The sequence below is a fragment of the Delphinapterus leucas genome, chromosome 20 (assembly GCF_059928025.1).
Source record: "Delphinapterus leucas isolate spDelLeu-1000000601 "Yukka" chromosome 20, BTC_Dleu_Yukka2, whole genome shotgun sequence".
In the NCBI taxonomy this organism is placed as follows: domain Eukaryota; kingdom Metazoa; phylum Chordata; class Mammalia; order Artiodactyla; family Monodontidae; genus Delphinapterus; species Delphinapterus leucas.
In genome coordinates this window covers 60,516,703-60,542,278 of record NC_143148.1, presented here as the reverse complement: position 1 = coordinate 60,542,278, position 25,576 = coordinate 60,516,703, and the positions used below count along the sequence as shown (strand labels likewise).

The 25,576-nt window shown below is 52.8% G+C and overlaps 1 protein-coding gene across 13 annotated transcripts in view; it reads left to right on the top strand.

Moving 5' to 3' along the window:
- Positions 1-25,576, top strand: part of ANKRD11 (ankyrin repeat domain 11) — a 171,310-nt gene that overhangs the window by 73,576 nt on the left and 72,158 nt on the right. For 2 of the 13 annotated variants that reach the window (XM_022582886.3, XM_022582887.3), the window contains exon 3: positions 9,235-12,900. The exons of 4 other annotated variants lie outside the window; for them this stretch is intronic. The gene's annotated coding sequence lies outside the window, so the exon portion shown is untranslated. Of the gene's footprint in view, positions 1-3,795; positions 3,978-8,099; positions 8,188-9,234; positions 12,901-15,872; positions 16,159-25,576 lie in introns of all 13 variants that reach the window. 7 more of the 13 variants (XM_022582891.3, XM_022582890.3, XM_089903435.1 and 4 more) reach the window with 7 other exon arrangements.

Here is a 25,576-nt window from a genome sequence, read left to right as displayed (position 1 = left end):
TGCTGTCCAGATGCGGGCTGGGGGCGTGGGGGAGGGCGTCCTGTGCCTGGGGCCCCTCGTGACGGGGAATGTGTTGCCGTCTGGTGATGCAGCTCTTCTGGGCAGGTCTCTCCGTGCCCCTCACATGGCAGGAGTGGCAATTTGCTGACCCTGCCACCACCCAGCTAGTGGTTGGCCACTAGTGACTGTGGCACTTCACAGTCACAGCACACGTGGCTGGGGGGGGGGGGCTACCGTCTTGTGCCTTGGCTGCAGGGCGGAAGGCTGGGTTGGATTTGCAGGTGGTAAGAAGCTTGTAGATACTAATGCTAATGATACATTTGCCTTTTTAACAAGGATATTTGTCAGGATTTAAAAATAGGTAACAAAGCACACTTTTGCTTCTTTCTCTAAGAAATATGTCTAGCTAATTACACCAATAAAACTTATGTATTCCGGATTTTTGAGTATAGTAAATTTTAATTGTAATTTTAGAGTTCTGGGGAAAATTCATTGTCTAGGCTCCCTTAAAGTACATACAAAGTATGGAATATTAGATGTCATTTAAATTAGATTTCATTAAATGCATGCTTTTTGTTCATATAAAAGTTGGCAGTTGTGTTCACACACCTCCCCAGAAAGCTCTCGCTCTCCCTACCACAGCCCTTGTTGGTCAGTAGGACTTGGGTCCTTTTATTCCAGGACATGGGAGTTGCCTGGAGAGTGCACATGCCCAAGAACAGGGTTTGGAAAATAGGCAGGGCAGAGCAGAAGGGACGGTCTGAGCCCAGGCTGTGCCCCAGCTCCTTTCCCTCTGGACGTTTCTAGCTGAACTGGCCTCTGGGCTCTGGTACCTCAGCTGTGCTGGGCAGGAAGGCATGTGGAGATTCTGCTTGCGACTGGAAGGGTTTGTCGGCTGTTTGTAGCACCTCATTTGTTGCCTATAATATTGCCATTGTTTTCCCTCCATCGTTAGCTACAGGGATTCTCATGGAGCCAGTGTTCATTTTATTTTTTGAACTTATTTTTTATGTTTTTATTTTTCTGCCTGCACCGCGAAGGCTTGCGGAATCTCAGTTCCTGGACCAGGGCTTGAACCTGGGCCACGGCAGTGAAAGTGCCAAATCCTAACCACTAGACCACCAGGGAACCCCCCGTTTTATTTTTTTAAATATTTATTTATTTGTTTATTTATTCATTTTTGGCTGCGTTGGATCTTCATTGCTGCACAAGGGCTTTTCTCTAGTTGTGGCGAGTGGGGACTACTATTCGTTGCAGTGCGTGGGCTTCTCATTACAGTGGCTTCTCTTGTTGCACAGCACAGGCTCTAGGCATACGGGCTGCAGTAGTTGTGGCTCACGGGCTCTAGAGCGCAGGCTCAGTAGGTGTGGCGCATGGGCTTAGTTGCTCCGCGGCATGTGGGATCTTCCCAGACCAGGGCTCGAACCCATGTCCCCTCTATTGGCAGGCGGATTCTTAACGACTGTGCCAACAGGGAAGCCCATCCGCATTTTATTTTTAATACCTTCAAATTTTAAAAGCTGGCTAAAGGGATTTCCTCCAAGTTTTATATTTGAGGGTGAAGAGATTTGCCTGTATCTGGCTCAGAGTAGAGCTCCACGGGTTGTTAAAACTGAGCTGAACTTGACTGCTGGACCAACCTGAAATCCCACCTTCCCTCCTGCTGCTCCTTGCTGGGCCTCAGGGGACGAGAGCTCTGTGCAGTTACGGATGTTTGCTGCGGGGGGTTCCTGTGCAGCCCACTTGGATCTTGGTGGGGGGAAGAAGAAGGCAGGGGAAAGGCGATGCAGGGCTGTGGGCCGGTGGGCTGTTCTGTGGGGTCGACCCGGACAGAATCGGGGAGGCGCCTTCATGGCTTGGCCTTGTGCACTCTAGGTTAGGTACCTTTTTTTTTTTTAATTAATTTTTATTGGAGTATAGTTGATTTACAATGTTGTGTTAGTTTCTGCTGTACAGCAAAGTGAATCAGTTATACATATCCATTCTTTTTTAGATTCTATTTCCGTATAGGTCATTACAGAGTACTGAGTAGAGCTCCTGGTGCTGTACGGTAGATCCTTATTAGTTATCTCTTTTATATATAGTACTGTGTGTATATCATAGAATACGTACCTTGATCATTATTTGTGTTGCCCGTTGGGAATAGGGATTTGGGTATTCTTAGTGCCAAAAAAAGAAGGGTGACAGTGAGGTTTCCGGTGAGGTTTGCAGGACTGTGTTCTGAGAGTGAGGATGCGGTGTTTGGTCCCGCAGGGTCATCTGCACCATCTCGTGGTTGCCACTGAGGCTCTTTCAAGCTGTGTGGGGAACCCTGCAGGTGGAGCTGAGGGCTGGCCAGGGTAGCGAGTTTGAAAGGGGAGCAGAGCAGCGGTCTGGTCCCTGCCCAGGGCGGGGCAGAGTCTGCTCCCATGGCCCTGGATGTGTACACGGCCGTGGCCCGGGGCAGCGTGGGCCCCAGGGCTTGCCGGCAGGAAGGCAGGGAAGGCAGTGCACACGCACCTCCCGTCTCAGCCCCGTGCCCACTCCCTGTTTTTGTCCACGCAGAGGCCCTGGGGCGGGAGCCCGGAGCACAGGGGAGGAAGGAAGGGAACAAGAATGGGGTCTTGGGGAATCGCATGACACTTACCGTTTCTGACTTTGTGGACCTTTTGTGGATGGGTAGTTTGCTTATTGGAAGAAAGAAGCCCCAGGGCCCTCATCCACCTCAGAGGGCGTTGTCACACATGAAGACCAGGGCCGCCAGGGCGGCCGTCTCTATCCTGGGTGTTTGTGGGGGTGGGGCCCGGAAGGGGGTGGGGCCCGGAACTGCGTGGGCAGCGCATCTGCATCTGGCTTGAGGCCCCACCTTCTAATCCCAGCACACCCTTCACACGTCTTCTTTTTCTCCATCTCCTGGTTGTGGTCGACCTCTGTTGAGAATTTGTTCTTGTGATTTTTTTTTTAATTAATTTATTTGGCTGCGTTGGGTCTTCGTTGCTGCGCGTGGGCTTTCACTGGTTGCGGCGAGCGGGGGCTACTGTTCATTGCGGTGCGCGGGCTTCTCATTGTGGTGGCTTCTCTTGTTGCGGAGCACGGGCTCTAGAGTGCGCGGGCTCAGTAGTTATGACTCGCGGGCTCTAGAGCACAGGCTCAGCGGCCATGGCTCACGGGCTTAGTTGCTCCGCGGCATGTGGGATCTTCCGGGAGCAGGGCTCGAATCCGTGTCCCCTGCTTTTGCCAGGTGGATTCTTAACCGCTGCGCCACCAGGGAAGTCCCTGTGCTTGTTAATTTTTTGAACAAGGATTTTTTTTTAGATTTTGAATTTTCCTGTTCTTTTGAAAAGTTTACCATCTAGCTCACCACCACCACCCTGCCCCCGTGCCCTCCACCCCCGTGTATTTTCATCTTGGGCAGAGTGGTGACTTATGGAGGAGCCGCACGGGCTGCAGAAGTTGGATGGTGAGGCCCCGCCCCCGTGTTTGGGGGAGGGGGTCTCTGGCAGAGTGTGTGTGAGTTGGGTGCTGGAGCCTGTGGAGTTGGGCTTTATTGCAGCCCAGTCTCACACTAGCATCTCAGATACAGTCTTTGGGCTTGAGGCCCATGGAGATAGATGGGTCGGGGGTAGGACAAAGGTTTGCAGCCAAACCTGGGGTGGTACAGCTGGGAATGCTCAACCCTCTTTTGAGCATTTTTTTATGGGAAAAGCTATAATCAGGTGTGTAAGCTCATCTAACCTCCTTAAGCTAACACCTCACTTTTCTTTAAAAATCCCTTTTCTTTGTGTTTGAGCCTCCTCTTTTTACCCTGCCCCGCAGGACGTCTCTCAGGCACTCTTCATCTAGTGACGGCTGCTCTTCTAGGTCTCTGTGCAGAGGGTCTCTGGGTGGCCCCTGTCTTCACGTGTGACAACGCCCTCTGAGGTGGATGAGGGCCCCGGGGTTTCTTTCTTCCAATAAGCAAACTACCCATTCACAAAAGGTCCACAAAGTCAGAAACGGTAAGTGTCATGCGATTCCCCAAGACCCCATTCTTGTTCCCCTCCTTCCTCCCCTGTGCTCCGGGCTCCCGCCCCAGGGCCTCTGCGTGGACAGAAGCAGGGAGTGGGCACGGGGCTGAGACAGGAGGCTCGTGTGCACTGCCTTCCCTGCCTTCCTGCCGGCAAGCCCTGGGGCCCATGCTGCCCCGGGCCATGCGGGAGGGATCCCACTCGGGAACTGGCTGCTGGATTGCATCTTCCAGGAACCCTGAAGGTCTGTGAGAGGCACGAGAGGCACGGGCTCTCCACATATTTTCACTTACATTCTTTTTCTTCCCCTATGAAACGCAAGAAAGTAGGTGGCATTTTCCACATTTTTATTAAAAGATTCTAGGCCTCGAAGGTGTTGAATAGTAGGGTTTTCCAGGTTCCATAGCTGATCAGCGGCAGACTGAGTACGTCCTGGGGTCCTTCTTACACTAAGGCAGGAGATCCCTGTGCTGGCGTCTGACTTGAGGAAAGGGGCAGGAAGTGAATGAAGTGGCGTGCTGGTGTATCACCTCCGGGCGATGGCACTCCCTGGGCCCCACTTTACACTCGTACCATGATTGTGCTGCAGGGGGTATGGGGGGGGTGGTGGGTGGGTGAGTGAGTGTGGGTTTATGGTGGACTGTGTGCGGCGGGGTGTATGTGTGGCACTGGCGTGTGTGGGGTGGGGTGGGGGGTCGCCTCCGGCCATCACCCAGTGCTCGGCTCCGGGGCAGAGGTCATGTGCTTGAACTGTGCCGGGTGCAGGGCGAGGCCTGGGCACAGTACAGACAGGACTGGGTCCCCTGCTCTAGGTCGACAGCAGAGCCTGTTTTCTAGATTCCTCGCACCTGACATCCTTGTCCTTTTCTTGTCCAAGGAAGAAGTTGCTGTTCTGTTCACTCTCGACCCTTTCACACTTTTTCCTGAGACTTAAGTGAACTGCGCTCTGTGTCCCGAGGGCAGTGGCCTCAGCGGAGTCGTGGGGCCTGCATCCCCCGGAGAAGGTGGCCAGTAGAGGCTTGCCAGCTGGTGACCACTCGGGGCTGCTTGGCCACCAGTGTGTGAGGCCCGGCGCCTTGGCAGTGGGGCAGTGCCAGGGAGCCCTGCTGGGGTGGCCGGGAAAGGACAGCCACAACTCCCACGCCGCTGTTGGTGCCCTCGTTTGTGACCTGATAAGTTGTCAGCTCGGCGGAAGATGGAGTTGTGTAGTATGCACAAAGGATATGGGCTTGGTGCTCTCGTGCTGCCCGGTGGCCCAGACGCTGGCGAGGTGGACACTGCCGCCCTTGGGGTTGGGGCAGGAGTGGGGCTGTGGCTGGCGGGCAGGCTTGCTGGTCTCCCAGGGAGCTCCGAGAGACGTGGAGGCCTGTCTTCAAGGAAGGCTCTGTCTTTCTTCTCCATCCAGGCAGACTCTCCGCCTGGGGACTCCGCGCCTGCTCTCCTTGTCTGTTCTGTCCGCCAGGCCCCCCGCGCCGGGGCGCATCTGTCTCCGTCTCTGCAGCTGTCCTCTTACCATGGCTCATGTGGCACCTTAGCCCCTCGGCTTCTTCTGGGCCCTGCGAACCTTCACTTCTCCAGGGCCACCTGCAAGTGCCTATGGCCTGGGCCTTCTGGACTGGGGCCCCTCCCCGCAGGGAGTACCAGTGTGACGTGTGTGTAGCCTGGGGACATTTCTGCTTGGTGCTCAGAGTGGGCACGAACGTGTGTGCCTGGAGCCCATCACGCGGGAACTGCAGTCCAGAGCACCTGGTCTTGAAGGGTGTCCTGCTCACAGCGTTCACCCCTCCTGTGCTTTAGAGTCAGGAAACGGGAAGCAAAGTGCATGACTGGGGTCAGGACCTTGGTGATTGTCTGGCTGAAGTTTTGCTGGAGATCCGTTGAGGTTCACTGTGGTGCATCCTGTGCGTCGAACAGTCCTGGGAGATCATGTGAGGAATTTGAGCCCTGGGTGTGGGCTCTGTGTGGGTCCTGAGGACTCTCTGGAATTCCAGTAGTGCATTTCCTGATAAGGAACTCAGGGCAGCCTGGCCTTGGACGTAATCAAGTCTGTACTCGGGAAGCTGCTTGGAAAGTCACTGCGTGAGGACAGGCTCCTGCCAAGGGCTGTTTTGCAAGTGTGTGCTACAAAATATTTTCTCTTCCCCTTATTACTTAAGTAGGGCACCTGTCATAAGCTAGTGAAAGTTATTTGAGAGCACAGATTCTGGCGGGAAGAACTTCTCTGAAACTCATTTAGAAATAGCCATAGAGAAGTATTAAATGAGAGCGTTTTTCCCAGCAGCCTCACCAGGCCTACCGGTGGGTGGTCGTGCCCGAGAGCCTGTGACAGTGGCCTCGGGCTGTGGTCTTAACCGTGACCCTGGGCTGGTGTGTGGAGAGGAGAGACTGTGAGATGTTTCTTTTTGGAAGTTCGATTTCGGTTTTATTTAAAACAACAAACTGTGTTTATGGTGTGTGGTTTCCACTCGGTGGCTCACGACTTCGGTTCTCCCTCCCAGTGGGCCCGTGGGCAGGCGTTGGCGGTGCGAGCACAGGGCGGCTGTTGGTGGGCTGCGCTTTGAGGAGTGCATCTCCACAGGGCTGCACAGAGTCTTGGGTCCTAGGACAGCCCCGCGAGGTTGGGAGAGGGGCGCTGGCTTGGCTTTTGTTCTCTGGAAGCGCTCCCCAGGGAAGGGTTTGGTGACCACCCCGGACTGAGGCTCAGCGGCTCAGGGCTGCTGCCATTCGCTTCCCTGTCACCCAGACCCTTCGAGCTGAGGCTGCGGTTTCTGCAGGACACTAGGAGGACAGCGTAGTGTTTTGTGACTATTAACGTTTGCATGGGAGGCTGCGGGGAGGGACCACACCCGCGGGCACGGGGTCAGCCTGGCGGAGCGCATGCTCGGTCCCAGAGGCCATGCGCCGTTAGATATGGCAGGACGGACAGGCTCCGAGACCGGCCAGGTGGTGGGCTGAGCTGACCCGGCAGACATTTTTCCTGTCTGCGGTCTGATGCGGAAGGGGTGAGGGCTCCGCCTCTCAGCGTGGGGTTGCCTCGAGGTGCTTGACCTGGGAGGATGATGGCCCTTGAGCATGTGCCACGCAGGGATCCGCGTGGCCTGAGGGGCAGGTCCCCCCCTTCAGGTGCCCGTTCACAGCCGTCGGGGGTCTTCTCGGCCGGTGCCCAGTCACAGAGGCTCAGCTGAGAGTTGCTGGGGGTTTAGTGGGGAGCGAGCAGGACCCTCAGTGGGCCTCCCCCTTCCCTGACGCCGCTCCCATCCCTCTCCAGGGGCGCCGTCTGGGCCGCCCTTGGCCTCATCTCAGCTCTCGAGGCTCCTTTCTCACGTGCTGGGGCCTGGGGCCTTTGGAGTTTGCTCAGGCTGTTCCCAGTTGTTATGCGTTTACAACAACAAATAAGTTTTTGGCTACTGTTGGGAGGTTGGGGGTGGGTGGAGTCTGGGGCAGAAGGAGGACTTGGGGTTTGCGGGAGCAGAACTGCTCCCAGTAAGAGCTCTGTCTTTTCACCAAACAGCTGACACACTCCCCTGCACACACCTGCCTGTCAGATGACAGCAGCCTCGCTCTCGGGCTGTGTTGCACTCTGAGGTTGCAGGGAAACTACTGTCAACAAGAGAACCCCACCTTTTCTACAAAGAGTGGATTAAAGTAGAGTGTAGGTTGCCGAACATAATTGTACACGACGTTGCTTTCTTTTGTTGAAAGGGTAGTTTCTTAGTGCAGTGAAGTGTAGAAATCTTTTCTTATTCTAAGAGTTACGCTATTCGGTGTCTTAGAGAAAAGTCAGGGCTCCCATGATTCAAGTAGTTCGTGCACATTAACCAAAACTCAGTGTATCAGTTTGCTGGGGCGGCCGTAACAGACCCACAGAGCGGGGGCCTCAGACCACAGAGACAGACTCCTCCACAGCCCCGGAGGCCAGAAGTCCGAGACCGAGGTGCCGGCCGGGCTGGTCCCTGCCGGGGCTGAGGGAGAATCTGCCCCATGCCTCTCCCAGCTGCTGCATTTGCTGGCGCCTCTGATGTTCTGTGGCTCGCGGAAGCGTCACCCCCTTCTCTGCTTCCATCTTCACGTGTGCGTGTCTGTGTCTGTGTCCAAATTTCCCCTTTTTATAAGGGCACCAGTCGTACTGGGTGAGGACCCACCCTGATGATCCCGACAACATCCGCAAAGACCCTGTTTCCAGATAAGGCCGCATTCTGAGGTACTTGGGGGTTACGATCCCAAAATAACCTTTTTTGGGGGGGACACAATTTAGATAATAACACTTACCAGTAATTAAAGTTAAATATAAAGAATAAAATAAAAATCATGTGTAATCCTATCCCTCAAAGATAAACATACAAATTAAAAATTGTGAATATGTTACATTTCACAAAACAGGGATCAGATTGTATATAAACTTTCGTGTTCTGCACTTTAAAACTTAGCATTAACTTCCGATGACGTGAAACTTCAAACTGTGACTTTTAGTGACTACATAGTCTAGAGAGCAGTGTATATAATGTGCCTGATGAAGTTATGATTTTCACGTTTTCTGGAAAAGGGGCCTTGTCCCCTTGCACACTGTCCGCCCTCACACAGCTGGGGGTCCTGCTGAGTGGAGCCTGGGGACTGGGTGGGGAGCAGGTGAGGTGGAAGGGGCCTCAGGAGGTGGGAGACTGGGCTGGGGGTTGGCGGCCCAGCCTGATGTGGCTGCCTTTGTTACATAAACCAGGCGCTCTGTCCCTGGGAACCTCCCGGCCCAGCATGGTGAGCTTGTGGCAGTTCAGTCACCTTTTTTATTAAGCAGACTTTATTTTTTAGATCAGGTTTAGGCTCACAGCAGAATCAAGCAGCAGGGTACAGAGATTTCCCATATACACTCCACCCCCACCCACCCAACCCGGCGGAGTGGTTGATCTATTGAAAGCAGTGAACCCGCACAGACACGGTGTCACCCAGAGTCCACGGTCTGCATTCTGCTTCCCTCTCGGTGCTGTCGGTCCTGTGGGTTTGGACGAGTGTGTGATGATGCGTCTCTGCCATCACAGCCTCACACAGACTCGTCTCACTGCCCTGAAACCCTCTCCCTCCACCTGTTCACCCTTCCATCTCTTCACTGTCTCCACAGTTTTGCCTTTTCCAGAATATCATGTGGTTGGGCTCGTACCGCCTTTTCAGATGGGCTCCTTTCACATAGGAATGTGCATTTAAGGTGCCTCCGGTGTCTTTTCATGGCTTGATAGCTCATTTCTCTTTTTTTTTTTAGCGCTGAATAATAGTCCATCGTCTGGATGTCCCACAGTTTATTTATCCATTCACCTACTGAAGGGCATCTTGGATCACTTTTAATTGTCTCTCTGGTCTTCTCTGATGGGAAGTAGACAGTAAACAAAGCCAGCTGCTGACCTCTGACCTCTCTGTGAATTGCCTGGAAGAGGGGGTGTTGCCGCCCGGATGCTTGTGCCGTGTTGTCCCCCAGTTCCGAGAGCCCTGGACTGTGCAGGACGTTGCTCCAGAACGATGCAGCCTTCTGTTCAGGGAGCACCTGAAACACTTCGCGTGGAAACCATCCCCACAGCGGTGACACTCTGCGGAGTTGGTGATGGGCGGCAGGGAGAAGGATGGCCTCGGGCTGTGGTCTCCTGGGGTCCGAGGGTGTGCACCCCAGTCCAGAGGCGGTACAAGGCCCTCGCTGGGCTCCTTGGGAAGTCTGTGTGCCCGTCCAGCCAATGTGCCTTTGCCCACACCACTTAATTTTCCTTTCAGAGACAAGACCAGTAATTCTTAACCTGGGCTTAGAACACGTAGAGTGTCATGGGGTCTGTAGCTATTTCAGAATGCCGCCAAATTCTCCAAATGCAACCCACACACTGCATTTTTGAGAGTGAGCTCTGCCCCTGGACTCAGCAGTAGGATTGACGCTCAGGGCCCTGAGCCACGTTCTGAAGCAGAGCCCCGCCCGGAGGTTCTGGTAGCCAGCTTGGGGGCTGCTTGGACCTGGACCCGGTCTGTTCACCCCTGTGCTGCAGCCTCACCGCTAGGCCTTCATTTCCCCATCTGTAAATGACATGATTTTGGATCCTTTTCATCTTGACATTCAGAGGATAGTACTGGGTCAGGGTCTACAAAAGATTGCTGTAAAATCTGGAATAGTGCATCTTATTCTTGCCGAGCAAAAAGGACCAAGTCCCAGTCATGCCCCAGCCCGGGGCGCATGGGCCCCGCGTGTCGGTGTCCGCGTCCTGCAGCCGGCGGGCACTCTCTGCTGGCCTCCACGAGTCTCCAGTGGAGCTGAATGGACAGACAGGCCCACCAGGCGGGCCGGGCCCTCCCCCCTGCTCCAGTCTCCTCTGTGCTCCTGCTGTGGGACCACGCGGCCCTGGGCGTCGGCTGCCACCAGGGAGACAGACAGAAAGCCAGTGCTTCTTTGAGAGAAACGCTCAGATTTGTATATGTTCATCTTTTCTCTCTTCTCATCTAGTTGACGGTGATCATGGTGGGATCCAGGGAGTGGGGCACACGGAATAAAGGGTCTTGTCGTGGGTGAGGTCTTGGCGGGGTCTGTGATAGAGCGGGGGCCTGGAGTAGCTGTCTCTCCTGCACGCCCATGTTCCTGGGCCCTGTCATCTCAGGAACTCCTCATGTTGTAAACACGGAGGGGCCCAGAAAACTTCTGTCTGTATAGGGGCATCTGTCAATAAAATGCTTATTTACTAATTTCATTTAAAAGTAGGAGGAATAAACCCACTGCATGTTACTCTAAATCACTGTACTTTGCAAAATGAAAAACTGTCATATGTTGCTTTGGTTAAAGTATACCCCCCCCCAAAAAATGTAGTTGGAATAGGGAAGAATATTTGAATAGCTTTATTTTTTGGGGGCCCCACCACGCAGCTTGCGGGACCTTAGTTCCCTGACCAGGGGTTGAACCTAGGCACCGGCAGTGAAAGCGCCAAGTCCTAACCACTGGATGGCCAGGGAAGTCCCTTCAGTAGCTTTTTGATATAATTTTGGAGGTTTTATTTGATATGACACTGAAACCCAACAAATAGTCATGTGGTGATGGTCACTGGCAGTGTGCGTCCTCCATTGGGTCACACGTGTTTCTTCTCAGCTGTATTCGACCCACTGGTCTTTCTTGCACTGTAACTGGACCTTTTACCTGTGTTGGATTTTGCAGCATTGTGCATTGGCAGTTGGTCAACTGTGGTTTGCTCAGTTATTTCCGTCTTCCAGATGCTGATGTATTTTATTTTGTTACTTTTGTTTCTGTTACCACCAGTCTCATCAGAAGAGCCTTTAAGCCATCAAAAGCTATCTGCTCATGGCGTTTTCCAAAATTCTAATATTTGACCAAATGCTTGAATTTTAGCCTTGGCAATAAAACAGGTCAGGTGCTGGGACTTCCCTGGCGGTCCAGTGGTTAGGACTCTGAGCTTCCGGTGCTGAGGGCCTGGGTTTGATCCCTCGTTGGGGAACTAAGGTTCCGCATGCTGCACGTCGTGGCCAAAGATAAATAAATTAGGTCAGGTGTTTTCCTTGAAGTGGCAGTCTCATTTTGTTCATTTTCTAGAAACACTCTGCCAAATACCCTCGTTTGTAGAGTTTGTATATCAGTCATTCTTCCATATAAAAATGCTTTTGCTGGAGACAGCTGTTATTTGGTACACAGCAGAAATGCTTCATGTACATTTCACATTTTGTTACATAGAATATGAAAAAGACAAGTACGGAAAGGCTTGGTATTTAATGAAATTAGTAATTCATTAATTAGTGGTTCATCGTGAAGGTTCTTAAGCAAATTGGGCCATCACCTTTGCATCATGAGTGCAAATACCACCCCAGCTAAAAAGGCAGTGTTGCTATGAAAAAAGTTTGAAAAGGGCTGCAGGAATTCCTAAGGGTCCTTGGACCACATTTTGTAAACAGCTGTACTAAGCTCTTCAGCATGTATGAGAAATCGTAGTTGAACAAATCAAGTCAGTCTACATGCTTATCGGTCTCTCAAAATTCCACAGCCTTAGGAGAATCCGATGGTGTCCATGACCTCTCACTAGTGCGTAAGCTCACGAGTTCGTGTGCATTTTCAGAGGGCTCCTGATTTGGTGGACCCTTGGTAGTAAGCACCCCTCCTGTTGTTCTCACAGAAATGTGAACATTGCCGCCCCCCCGCCCCCCCGTTTAAAGTAGGTCTGTGCATGTCTTCTGGCGCATGCTCACAGACTCAGCACACATCCTCAGCTGTGTGTCGGTGCTCTAAGCTGCTTCCCCTTCCTCTGATTTCCTCTTCCGGAGCAGACCAGCGGCAGAAGGCAGTGCTGTGCGGCCAGGCTTCCTGTGTGCCAGCTGCTCTTGGGGGTGTGGACTCTGCTCCCAGGACAGGTTGCTGGGCGAGGTCCAGCCCACTCCTCTGGCAGCACACAGCCCTTCCCTGGGCCTCATCCAGTTTCCTTGCGTAATTCTTCCTGCTGAGACGCTGCCTCCAAACTGATGGTGCATCTCGTAGTTTTAGACCCTGATTCTCTTGGATCATTTGAGCCATGTAGTTTCCTCTTGGGTCACTTTGGTTTTGTCTTCTGTAGTTCAGCCTGGTCACTTGATCTAAAAATCTGTCTTTGTTTTTCCAAATTTTGCAGACCTTTTAAGATGATCTGGATTGCAATGACTCGAAATATATCGATCGGTACACATTTGCTGGTTTGGAGAACTTTTTAAAGTTATGGAGTTCTGTATACTCAACTTTTATTAGTCTTCTAAAAAATTGCTGTCTCTGAATTGACTATGAAGGGACCTTGAGACTGACGTTCTAATAATGCTGGGGCCGATCTGCTTTAATTGGAAGTGAGGACGCTGGGCCTTTCCCCAATAACTCAGTAACCTCCTGGATGTAACTCTGCAGGCCGTTTACTATGAAACTCTGATGTACAACCCGGTAAGCATCTTTAATGAAGTTCTTTATCATAAAACATGACTTCTGTATGTGAAAGTGATCTTTTTCAGGTTTTATTGAGATGAGGAGGGGAAAATACTCCTGTCTGTCAGAGAGATTTTTGTATCGGGAGGCGTCTCCTGATTATTGAGAGGAGTACAGCAAGCTTGGTGGAGTCGAGGCCCTTTGTGTCCAGGGACGCGGAAGCCGGTTGGACTGTAGTCTGAGAGCGCGCCTGCGCTGGGGACAGCCGGGCCGGGAGCGCCTCACCGCACGCGGGCCCTGCCCGGCGCTTTGTGCTCTGGACTGGCTCCTGCTCTGTGGGCTGTGGCTTTGCTGAATCTGTGTGACCACAGCTGTGTGTCAGGACCCACTGCCACTTTTGACACATTGTGGTTGGAGCTTCCCTTATTTTTGGCCCTCAGAATTAAATCAGTCTGTGCCATAACTTTCTTGGTGATTCTTTTCTGGCATAAACTTCAAACTTATGCAAATCAGAATGGTACTTCTCACTGACGTATTTCCTTTTATTTAGCAAATATTTAGCGTCTGTATGTGCAAGATGCCATGTTAACACTCAGCTGGATTTCCAGCATGAAGAGTAATGGCCTAGCTGGACTGCTTACTGCCCATCAGCACTGGGCCAGCTGCTCCCCCTTTTAATCCGGAAAGGCCCCCTGTGGTGGGCGTTCTCGCTTTGCCTGCAGAAGGAAGGTGGAGTCTCGTGTGTGCGTGGGACTCTAGCGACTCCAGCGGGTGCTCTTCCATGAGGCTGTGTCGTCACCTGTGAGCACGAGTGAATCTCAAGGCATTTGAGTCTCGCAGAAAGATGTCAGATGCACAGAGAGACCCCCTAGAGGCACGTGTGGGAAGGGGGAGACTGTTTCTCCTGTGGCTCGAGCTTGCCCAAAGCTCCACTGAGGAGGTAGCTTTGGGTGGGCTTTGAGTAATAAGTATAATTAGAACAAATGGCTGTCATGTTTAAAACAGGGCTTTCGGGTGAAAGAATCAGAGTGAGTCTGGAGCTGCGAGTCCAGTGTGTCTCAAGGTTGGGGTGCAGGTGAGGTTGGGCCACCAGACCAAGGGGTGTCTTGGAAGGGGGGTGGGGAGGAAGCCCAGCGAGCAGGCGCGGATCCGTCCCCGTGGCTGCTCTGGGGCTTGGGAAGTGGGGAACCAGATCCTCAACTCGGTAACTGGAGGGATGGCAGCGTCGCTGCAGAGACGGGGGACGCAGAGAGAAGGGGCTGATGGGAGGAGCTGTGTTTGGGCACGAGGGACTCGAGGTGCGGGGAGGAGAGTGACTGGGATACCCAGCAGGCAGCTGAGGCCGGGAGTCCCCCGTGGGTGCGGGCGTGTGCGCACGGGAGAAGGGCGGGCAGGAAGAAGGAAGCTACGTGGAGCAGAGCAGCAGAAGCCCCCGAGTGCAGCGCAGTAGTCTTCAGCAGGCAGGCTTGCTCTGTGTAAGACAAAATGGAGAGAACATCTATAGAAGTGACTTCTCCACTGGAAGCAGTAGGTCCTTTGAATGGATGACGTGTGGTTGTCTAGGTCACGTTCCTGTTTTGGGAAATAAGGTGCCTTATGTTCTAATCTGTACATTATTATGTATTTAAACCTCATAGTAAGCATAGCTCACATGGACTTCGTGTTACTTTTTTTACTAGCAATTTTTGGGTTTTTAAATGGTCTGAAGGACCAATAACAATGATGTGCTTTAGACTGAAGCCTCCACAGAAGAATCCAACAAGTGTGGTTTAATTTCTAGATATTTGTGGTGAGGCTTAAGCAGTTTGGAACCCCCATGTACTGGTTGCTGTTTGCTTCAACTTGAAATGGGTTTGTACTCTTTATCAAGCACCTCCCTGCCTCCTGTAAAGCTCCTGTAAAGCTGACTTCCTTCAGTTTGGGGGAGTGTGAAGGGTGAGACGAGGTGAGCCAGAAAACAGCAAAACTAGTGAATGCGAGCACTCGCAGGCAGGTAGGACCAGAGGCCTGAGAGCTCTGCCCCGAAGCCTGGAGCCTGCAGGTTTATCGGGCTCTCCCCTGGGCCGCCGTGCCAGGTGGAGCAGGTGGCTGCAGAGCAGAGTGCACTCGGCCTCCAGTCCCCACGGCTCTGCTGGGGCTGCTTTAGACCTTAGGGGACATCACTTTTCTAATTTAGTTGGCACATTTATGTGTCACCAAGAACAGATGTTCGTTTTTTTTACAGAGCCGTGTAGATTAAGGTACACTTTCACTCGTCCTCTCCGTGATGCCGGCTCGAGCAGAGTGGGCACCGGAGGGCTGGACAGGGCTGTGCAGCGGGGTGGGCGTCTGGAATCGGGTGCCTCTGCCTGACTGGGGCTTGGGCATCACTGCCCCTCGGGTCTTCACAGTTGATGTGGGAGCATTTTGTGGATTCCTTGGCTTTAAACTTTGTGAGCTGGGGACAAGGGAAGGACTCCGTGGACAGGAAGGTGCCCAGGTCAACTGGGTGAGGGTGACCGGGAGGGTCACCGGTGGGGATTCGACATAGGCTCACTCAAAGAGGTTTCCTTTCTTCTGCAATGGAATTGCTTAGAATCTGTTTCCGGTGTTCCTCTTCTCTGACATGATATTCAGAAGAAAGCAGCCCTGGGCAGTTTTCTGCTCCAGGAGTTTGATGGTTCAGAGACGCAGGCTCTGGGCTCCTTGGCAGCCCTGCACACGGGGCTGTCGACGGGCCTGTTTGCATCGTCGGGTCGGCACTGCCAGTCTGTCCTCCCGGAACTGGCCCTGGTGCATTGTATTAACTCGCACTCCGACTGTTCAGCCTCACTCCTTGCCCAACACCCGCTCTGTCCCAGGGCCCTGCCCAGCACACCCCATCGCGTTCAGCGGTCCTATCACCTCAGTCTCTTCTGTTCTTCTGTGACCTGGGCAGTTTCGAGGACCACCAGTGAGGTGTTTCTTAGAGAATGTCCTCCATGTGGGTTTCTCTGATGTTTTCTCCTTAGACGGGGTTGTGGTTTGGGAGGCATATGACCACAGAGGAGAAGTGCCTGCTCATCATGTCCAGTCGGGGTGCTGGCTGGCCCCGCGGCCGCCTGGGTGAGGAACGCCTGCAGTCCCGTCGGGGTGGAAGCGTCTCCAGGCTTCCATTTTACGAAGCGTTCATTGCATCATGTGAGAACGTCTGAAGCGTTTGTTTTGCTTGATGTCATCCATGCTGTCAAGATTATTATTTTCTTAAATGAACGTTTTGTCACTTGGGAAACGATCTGCTTTCTCCACCCACCAGAGGTAAGAGGTAAACTGTTTCAGGTCATGACTTGCAGTTTTATCACTATTATTTGTGTCCTGAAGTTCTTTCAGATATACTGTTCCCTGGCAGGTACCTTTTGGGATAAAAGTGTCAGCAGCTCTGAGCCCCCCTCCCCGAATTGCAGCCCTCCTTCTGGGGGGGCCATCTAGACTAGACCATGGTCTCAGAAAGCCTCACCCTGCCCGGGAGCTGTGCTGTGCTGTCACAGCCCAGAAGAGAGGCCGGGCTGCGAGCGTCCAGAGTGGCTGTGTGTGGCTGTGACCTCCTGGCCAGGCCTTCCTGGGGTGGAGGGTGGAGTGGCTGCCTTGCACGCTGCGTCTGGGGAACCGGCTGTGCGGCTGTGACGAGGCGGACAGGCTCCATGGACCGTCCTGCTCGTCACACTGTTAACAGTGCGACGCCCTGCTTTGCTGTACAGCAGACATTTAACACAACGTTGTGAATCAACTATAGTTGAATAAAGTTTTAAAAAATGTGACTTTCTAGGGCTTCCCTGGTGGTGTAGTGGTTAAGAATCCGCCTGCCAATGCACGGGACATGGGTTCGAGCCCTGGTCCGGAAAGATCCCACATGCCGCGGAGCAGCTAAGCCCGTGCGCCACAACTACTGAGCCTGTGCTCTAGAGCCCATGAGCCACAACTACGGAGCCCACGTGCCACAACTACTGAAGCCTGCTCTCCTAGAGCTCGTGCTCCACAAGAGAAGCCACCACAATGAGAAGCCTGCGCACCGCAACAAAGACCCAACGCAGCCAAAACTAAATAAATAAATTTATTAAAAAAAAATAAAGTCCCACATTATGTTTTCCAATCAGTAAGGGCTTTACTTCAACAATTATAATCCGAGAAATAGGAGAGACCCCGGCAGCCTCTTTGCTTCTTTTGCTGACAAATACGACTATGTTCCTTAAGTTTTTAAAGTCGATTGAGAGCTTAGAGTGACTTCTCTCCTTAAATAAGATGGGTTAAGTATTTTTTATAATTTTTTTTATTACTTATCTATTTTATACATATGAGTGTCTCTATGTCAATCCCAGTCTCCCAAGGATTAGTTAAGTATTAAAATTTACCTTCCATGGTTTGTCGATGCAGGTTTGGGGCCCAGGCGGTAGCTTGGGGGATACGACAGCTGCCTATTAAGTGGACCGGTGTCCCCATGCGTGATGGCCTGGAGGAGGGCTTCCTGTGACACGGACGGACAGCGCCGCCGCCGCAGGGGGTGGTCTTCTTTCCAGGCTGTGGTTGGTAGGCTGTACCTAAAGTGAATGTAATTGCTGAGGAGTGAAGACCCTTGGTCCTTTGGTTTTGTTTTCTTGTCGGGACTGGTCGCTCCGCCTCCTTTCTCACCACGGAGGGCGGCCCTCAACCAGCCGAGGACACACGGGCCCTTCCGAGCTTCCCCGCTGTGGGTGGGGACTTCTCCGTCTCCGGGCCGGCGGGGAGGGCTCTGCTGGGCTCCGAAGGCCGAGACCTTGCAGTGCGAGTGCCACCTGCGTTGCCGTAGCTGCCGTGGTCACTGGGAAAGTTCTTGGTCCTTGTGTCTGTAATGGTGCCGTCTACTCAGGCATTCTGAGTCTCGGCCATGGAGAATTGGAATTTCTTAGAAGCTTCTCTCGGAACCTGTTTTCATAAAAGCTACAGCAGAAGAATGATAGAAAGGTTTTGTTTATAAGGTGTTAGCTTCAGGGCTGCCTATAAAGCATTTAGTTGGTGTTTTCTCAGCTCAGTGGTCCGATTAAAAAATAATGAAGAGATAGCATAAAACATCTGTTTTGTTTGTTGCTTAATAGCTGGGAGTTAACTGCATTTCTGCAGGCAGAATTGGGGGTGGCTTTGGGTGCTGTCGCCTTCCCTTACTTGGTTTATCTCTTGCTGGAAACCAGCCCGACTTCCTGGGAAGGCGGGTCCTCACCATGGGGAGGGCTCCGGCCACGCTAATTCCCACGTCACACGCTTCCCTGGTGCTGGAGGACGTGAACACGGGACTGTGCTCGTTTTGTGAAGACTGATGAGCAGACAAGTCCTGAGTTTCCTTTTTAGGGCCTGGAAGCTCTCTTCTCTCTTACAGACTCTGCCGTGAAAAGCTGCCTCTTGCTGTGCACTCATGTATATGTGCTCACATGTGTGCTCACACACAGGCACTCACATATATGCCAACAAACTCCTCACCGACCCTCCCTGATTCTGCCACCACGGGGCTGTCGTTAGGATTGAATTCTGTTGATATTAAATGTGGGTTACTGTAAAATGTTGTAAGATCAAAAGGCCACCTGATTGAGGTAAAAGGAAGGAAAAAAATCATTCCCTGTCCCTTTCTAATTTTAAAAATTTTTATGTTTTATTTCCCCCCCAGTGTGATTGAGACATAATTGGCGCGCGCGCGCGCGTGTGTGTGTGTGTAGATAGATGTTGTGTTCTGGATCTCAGCTCGATTTCGATACAGAGCCGAGCCTCACTGGCTCAGAACAACTTCGGAGCAGGTGGCCTCCTGCACATGAGGGAAAGATGTTGCAGGCAGGATTCGCCTGCTTCCTGAGGTGTGCTTGGCCTTCTGTCCTGGGTGAACCGGCAGCCCTGCAGCCTGCAAGCCTGTGCCTGGTGACTCCCTGACCCTTGCAGGCAGGCTTTGTGTTTGGCTCAGAGCTAGATTTGCAAACGGGTCCAGCCGTGGGCCTGGTCCCTCTGTAAGCCCCCCGTCCCAGGGTCTGAGGGTGTGGGACAGGCCTCAGCTTAGAGAATACTCTTTTTCCGGAGGGGGGAGTTCAGGACTCAGGACAGAGGAGGGTGTTTTAGATTCTTTACGGTGGAGCACCTCCCTCCACGGGAGCGGAGCTCCTGCACGGCGCTGGCGGGTATGACCACAGCCCCTTTCCCCGTGGCTGCCGAGCGGGGAGGACGGAGGAGGGTGGAGGCAGCTCTCCAGGGTCAGTGCGGTCCACGCACGTGCCCACTTCGTGTCAGGTCCTTGACTCTCGTCCATGGGGCTGTCCACCCGCTGCATCTGGACTGTGCTGCTTCTCATGCACCTTGTTCCATGGCTACTCTGTCACTGCAGACACACAGTAAATCAGCAGGTGTGCACGGAGCGGGACGCGGAGGTTTGGAATCAGACAGAAAGCAGCTCTCAGGGCCGATGCAGTGCCGTCTTGTCCCCGCTGTTCCAGCAGAGGTGGCGACGTCCGTGGTCCCTCAGGAAGCAGTAAGGGGAGGACTCACTGCTGGCACCTTTCTGTTCTGTTGAACCTTTCATCCACAGACTAATCCTTTCCTCTGTGGCTCCTCCCCACTCCCACTCCCGGAGCTCTTGGTCCTCAGCCTGTCTCGGACCTTAGCACCATGGCGTCTTTTTTGCCTTAGGTCATAGGTATGCATTTCCAGGGGGCAGAGGCTGCTGGCCTGTCTCATTTAGCAGCTGCCCACAGAGAAGAGAATCAGAGCGGGTCGGGGGTGGTGGTCCCAGGAGGGAGGGCTGGGCTTGTGCGGCCCGTGTGCCCCCTTACCTGGGAGGGAGCGTTCCCTGAGGTGGTCGTTCTGGATTGACTGCTGCACCCTCTGCTCTGCAAGGCAGGAGGTGAGCGCCGTCTGTGACTTGCCGCTTTTCTGCTCCTAAACAGAGCAGTAGGGGAAGATGGGCTCTGATTACAGGTCCTGCAGTTTTATAAATTATTGTGGGACCGTGCACAGCAGGTTTGGGGAATCAGTCGTGGGTTTCTGTGTTAAGTTAGGGAAAGTTTGCTCATGGGTACCACTTGTAATCTTAAACAGAGGCGGGGGAGTATTGATTCAGTGTTTGGCTGGAGACCCGATGGTAGGGGCTTGTCTTTAGTTTTCTTTTGTCTTTAGTTACTTTTAAACTTTCTTTTAGGGTATCAGTATTATCTAAACTTTTGCAAGAAAAGCATGCTGCTCACATTATGGTTGTTTAAGAAAAGACAGACCCTGCCTCACCCCTCGTCCTGTCCCCAACCCCTGAGCCCGGAGCCTGGACTGTGGTGCAGGGGGAAGGGGTCCAGAGTCATGCCTGAGTTAGTGTGTCCATCGAATGTATTTTAGTAACTTTTATTAACTGTTTTAAAATAACTGACAGTGGTATGAAAGTTGAAAATCCGGACAAGAAACAGTTATTTGACAGGGCATAGTTGAATAAATACATGGCCTTGTGTGTGTGTGTGTATGTGTGTGTGTTTTAATAAATTTATTGTTATTATTTTAATTTTTGGCTGTGTTGGGTCTTTTTTGCTGCGTGCGGGCTTTCTCTAGTTGTGGCGAGCGGGGGCTACTCTTCGTTGTGGAGCGCGGACTTCTCCTTGCAGTGGCTTCTCTTGTTGGGAGCACGGGCTCTAGGTGCATGGGGTTCAGTAGTTGTGGCTCGCGGGCTCTAGAGCGCAGGCTCAGTAGTTGTGGCTCACGGGCTTAGTTGCTCCGTGGCATGTGGGATCTTCCCGGACCAGGGCGTGAACCCGTGTCCCCTGCATTGGCAGGTGGATTCTTAACCACTGTGGTACCAGGGAAGCCCTGGAGTTGTGTTTTAAAGACTGTACTTTTAATTTCTTTGTTAGGCTGCAAGGCAGGGACAAACTGTTGATTTCTAGCCTTTGAGAGCCCTGGTGTGCAGAGGCGGAAGTAACAGATTGCTTTCAGCTTTGCCTGGGCCTCCCCTGCACTGGGCACTGTCTGAAGCTTTTGGGCCAGCTTGCTGGGTTCCAGGGGCTGGAGGAGGTGGGTCAGAGCAGGGGGCCTTCCTGGTCCTCCACAGTACTGCTGCACGGCACTTGGACTTGAAAGGTCTCGAGTTGTCTGGGGGAAGAGAACAGACACGGTGTGAGCACTGCTGGGAGGCCACGGCCCAGAGAGCTTGCGTGGCTGCATTGTGGTCACCAAGTGAATGACCCAGGCCGGCCGACAGTATGCCCTGAGCCCAGTCTTCTCCCCCCGCCTTGTCACATCCATTTGTGGGGCTGAAAAATGTTCACTAAACGCTGGATGATAAAGTGAGTAAATGTGGGGTGTGTGTGTACGTACATACATGTATACCGACACATATCCTCCAGGCTGAATTTGACTAGCTGAAGGCCATTCGTTTCTTGCCATGAGAGTTCTGAAGGTCTGGTTCTGTGGACCGTGTGTCCTGACGAGCCTGTGGGCAGGGTTCCGTCTGGTTGGGACAGGGGCCGAGGTTGTCCAGAGGGCCCCTCGGACTCTCGTGTGCAACCAGACTGTGGGGGCCGTGCTTCGGGCCCTTCGCTGTGTGCAGTTTCAAACCCGAGTCCTGCTGGCCACATTGGAGCGAGTCCCCGGTTTGGGTGCTCGGCAGTCGAGGGCAGCGGATCTGGGTTCAGGTGCGGTTTCCCCTTTGCCCGAAAGGCTTCTTCTGGACACATCCTGAGGCTGCTTCACATGGAACCAGCTGCCAATGCAGAGGAGCTGTGGAGATTAGACGGACAGGACCGAGGGCAGAGGGGCTGTGGGTGGGCGTCCGCCATCTCTTGGAAGCCGGGGCTCTGTGCTGTCCCCCATGGGCCTCGGCGCAGGATTAAGTCCATCTTTTTCTTAGAGTTGGAAGCGGGTCACCCCATGGAGTCCTCTCACCTGGTTTATAGGCAGAACGCTTGTCACGTGTGGCTTTTTGTTGATGGCTTAGGGTTGGGGGTCGTGCAGCGCGAGAGACGCTGCCCCTTCGGGCTGCACGCCCAGGCGTGTTGGCAGTTTCTTGGTGGGTTTCCTCCTGCAGTCCCTGCTTTTTAGGTTGAGGCTTGCCCTCTGTTCGGGGCTGGGCCCTGGGACCCGTCAGTGCCGGGCTTGGCGTGTCTGTGCCGAGCTCTCCTCTGGAGCCTGCGCAGGGGAGCTGCGGGCATTTGTCACTAGGGGGACGTTTGGGGCCAGAACCTCACAGCCTCTCTCCTCCTTTAGACACCAGGCCTCGTGCTGGTCACTTGGCATGGAGACTGGCGGGCGTGTTTCCTGGGTTCTGTGCTCCTCCCTGGAAAGCACCCTGGGCGGCACCTGCAGCGTCAGTTCAGTGCCCTGTTCACGGCTGCGGTCATCTTCTCTAGATTGCCTGCTAGTGAGCCCGTGTGCACCGGGTCGTTGGCTTTCAGCAAAGACGGCTTTGGCTTCCAGCACCCACGCTGACTCTCCACCACCCAGAGCGCCTCCCTCTGGGGCCCCTGAGGACGCATGTGTGGCCATGAGGGCCCTGGAATAGCCCGTGGCCCGGCCCTGGAGGTCGTGGCACTCGAGCAAACTGGGAGCAGAGGAGCTAAAACCGCATTGGCATTCTGCACCTGGGGTGCCAGAAATAACATTTCTTCAGAGTGAATTTCTTGGTAGAAAGGAGGAGTTTTTTATACACCCATTTATATTTGGACTTGAATTGAGTAGTTTCGAGATGCAGTGTTTGGTGAATAAAGATGAAAGTGTATGTTTTTGAGCGATGAGGAAACTGTGAAATGGCAAGTGTCTGTAGCAGGTTTCTTTCTAAATTTTTTGTTTTTCTGTATTTACAAAAGTTTTGATGAATACTTCTTGGGCAGTTATTGAAAACAGTTACAATGTGAGTGGAACAAACAAATGACACCTCGTTTGCCCTCCACTTTGGTTCCCGCTTCCTGAAGCGTGAGTGCGCACACCGCACATACACCCGGGCCAGCAGTGATGGAGCAGCCTGCCCTGCTCAGAGGCCGAGCGTCTGGAGTGCTTGGTCAGCGCGTCCAGGCTGTGCCTGTCCGGTCTGGCGGCCTCCTAACCCCACGTTCAGTGTTCAGGTCATATCGGGAGCCCCGTTCACTGTTGACATTTGATCTGTTTTTTTTTTTTTTTTCCTTTCACTTAGAAACTGCTAGTCCCCCTATGTGCCCCACCGACTGCAGGCACTCCTTGAACTGCCTCATGGCTAGTGTGGGGCAGGTGTGGGAGCTGCCCCACCTTCCTGTACCCAGTCAGAAAGCCTTTCCAGACATGTCCTGCCTTTGCACGTTTTGGGGGCCAGCTGTTTTAAGGACACTGGTGGGCACGGATGAGCCCCCGCGTTGAGTCTGTCTCTGTGTGTTGGTCATCGTCAAGGAGCACCAGGGTTCTCGGTGATGCTGTTCAGTGAGCACCGCCACCTCACCCGGGTCGGCTTGGCTGTGGCTACATGGGTGCCTTGACACTCCTGGGTGCCATCCACACCCTTCACGATGATCTGGTTCTGAACAGACTTTAAACTTTACACAATCCTTCCCCACCCACTACCCCTCCCAAAAAAACATGTGCAAAAGGAAAAAAACCAAAACAGTGCCTAAGAATGCCTCCTCCGTCTTCCTGTGTCTCCTGACTGCATCTCCTCTCCTGTGTTCTGCTTTTCCAAGTTGTGCTTGTCACACAAGTGATTCCTAACCATAGTGGGGTGGCCACAGATCAGAGGCTGTGGCATGCGTGGTCCCTGCCCTGTGCGTGATGGGGAGCCCCGGGGGTGCTGTGCACATGGAGGCTCAGCGGGGCGTAGTCCTTATAAAAGTGATTCAGCGGTGGGTTGGTTGAGCCTCTCTGAGCTTCTAGCCACTTCTGAGCTCCGACTGTTTCTGCATATTTTTAGGCTTATAACTCAGGCTTATGAATAAATTTAGATGCATTTTGCTTGGCCTGTTAATATTCAGGATCTTTGTATACACCAGTGTCTTAAAGAAAGCCTGAGAAAATATGCTAGTTAACCAGGCTTTATAATCCTGTTACTGTTATTTTCAACCTGCTTTATCTGTGGCCTAATAACACATAAACTTAGTTTGATATCTTCTTAAGCTCTACATTTTTGTGATTTTCTATGGAGGTCATTATGGTGGTCAAGCTTAAGTGTCGTGAGTTGAAACTGGTGTCAAGAATTGGGACTAAATCACTGTGATCAAGATGGTAGGCTTACCTTTCCAGTAAAATCATTATATACATGCATGTGTACTTGTTTATCATGTGGTTGTAAACTTGAAAGGATAGGTGTTTTCCCGTGCCTTATCCGGACAAAGCTCCTGAAGGGCTCTTCTCATCTAAGCCAAATGACCTGAGTGATGGTTTTCTTGGTTAGGGTGCTGCCTGGATGGCATGGTCTGGAAGCATAGGGAGAAGTTAGCTCATTACACACGGTGGTGTCTGATCCTCTCACGGAACCGCGTTGAGGAAGGCAGCCCTGAGCAGGCCCGGCAGGCTCTTCCATCTGGGCCAGTTGGCTTTGCTGGCCGAAGAGCCTCTGTTGGTGCAGAACAAAAGTGGCCACGGCGATGTGTGTGCTAGTGAGCACTGTCACTTGGAGCCCTGCTCACAGATGGGCACAGCGGCCAGGGTTGCAGGCCCTGCTCTCGAGGGGCCTTACTTGGTGAAGAGAATGTCTAGGATCAGAAGCACAAGATCTGGAGGATTTCTGTTAAAATTCTCTACGTTTGCAAAATCTGATATTAGTGTTTTACAGAGTTTTTATGTTTAAAGGATGTCACGGGGAGGAGAGAAGGTGAAGGCAGTTACCAGTAAAATAATTATTTACAAGTTTTGCCTTTCTTGCACCCCCTGCCCCCATCATTCACTTGTAAGCAAACGAGTCTCTCACTGCAGCTTTGTAGAAGTGTGGGTAGAAAAACGACCATGTATCAGTCTAAGTTTGTTGCAAAGCCCAAAGAAGTAAGAGGGCCCAAGAGGACCGGCACCCAGGACTTGTGTTGTGTAGCCTTCCGTCATCAAGTGTGTTCTTTTCTTGAATACTTGCTGAGTGTTAAGTGCCGTGTTAAGTATTTTTTGAGGCCCCGGATTCTCATGGTTCAACAGATTAGTTCATGAAATGAGACATAAAATACCAGCACTACAGGTATCTAAATAAGTACACTAATAGTAAACCCGGGTAATAGAAGAAGTTCAGAGGAAAGGGATTTCCAGAGAGCTCCTGAGGGCTTGGGGAGGGAACGGAAGGGGTGAGAGAGCACGTTGGGGAACTTCGGACCCTGAAGCCCTAGCCACCAGAGGCGCGCATCTTGCCCGGCTCTGCCGACTCCACCCCCGTGGGTGAGGCCAGGAGAGCGCAGGCTGGAAGTAGGCAGGGGTTTGGGGGATGGCTCACACAGCCCTCCTCTTTAGATGGGAACGCGTAGAGCCCTGCCGGGAAGCAGGAGTGGTCACCTCTGGTGTGCCCCCTGGGTCTGGATGGACAGGTGTGAGGGCCTTGGTGGCAGCAGAGCTCACCCTGAGCCCCCTTAGTTTCAAGACCCTGAACTTGGGCGCCCCATGTCCTGGTTCACCCTTTCTGCCACGGGATGGAGAAAAGGTGTCTGTGGCTGAAAGGTGAGAGGTTGGTCGGGGAGCACTGCGCCCTTGGGGACGTGTCCTAGGTCAGCAGGTGCTTGCTTGCCGCGAAAGCCTCTGTCCAGGGCGGGGAAGAGGC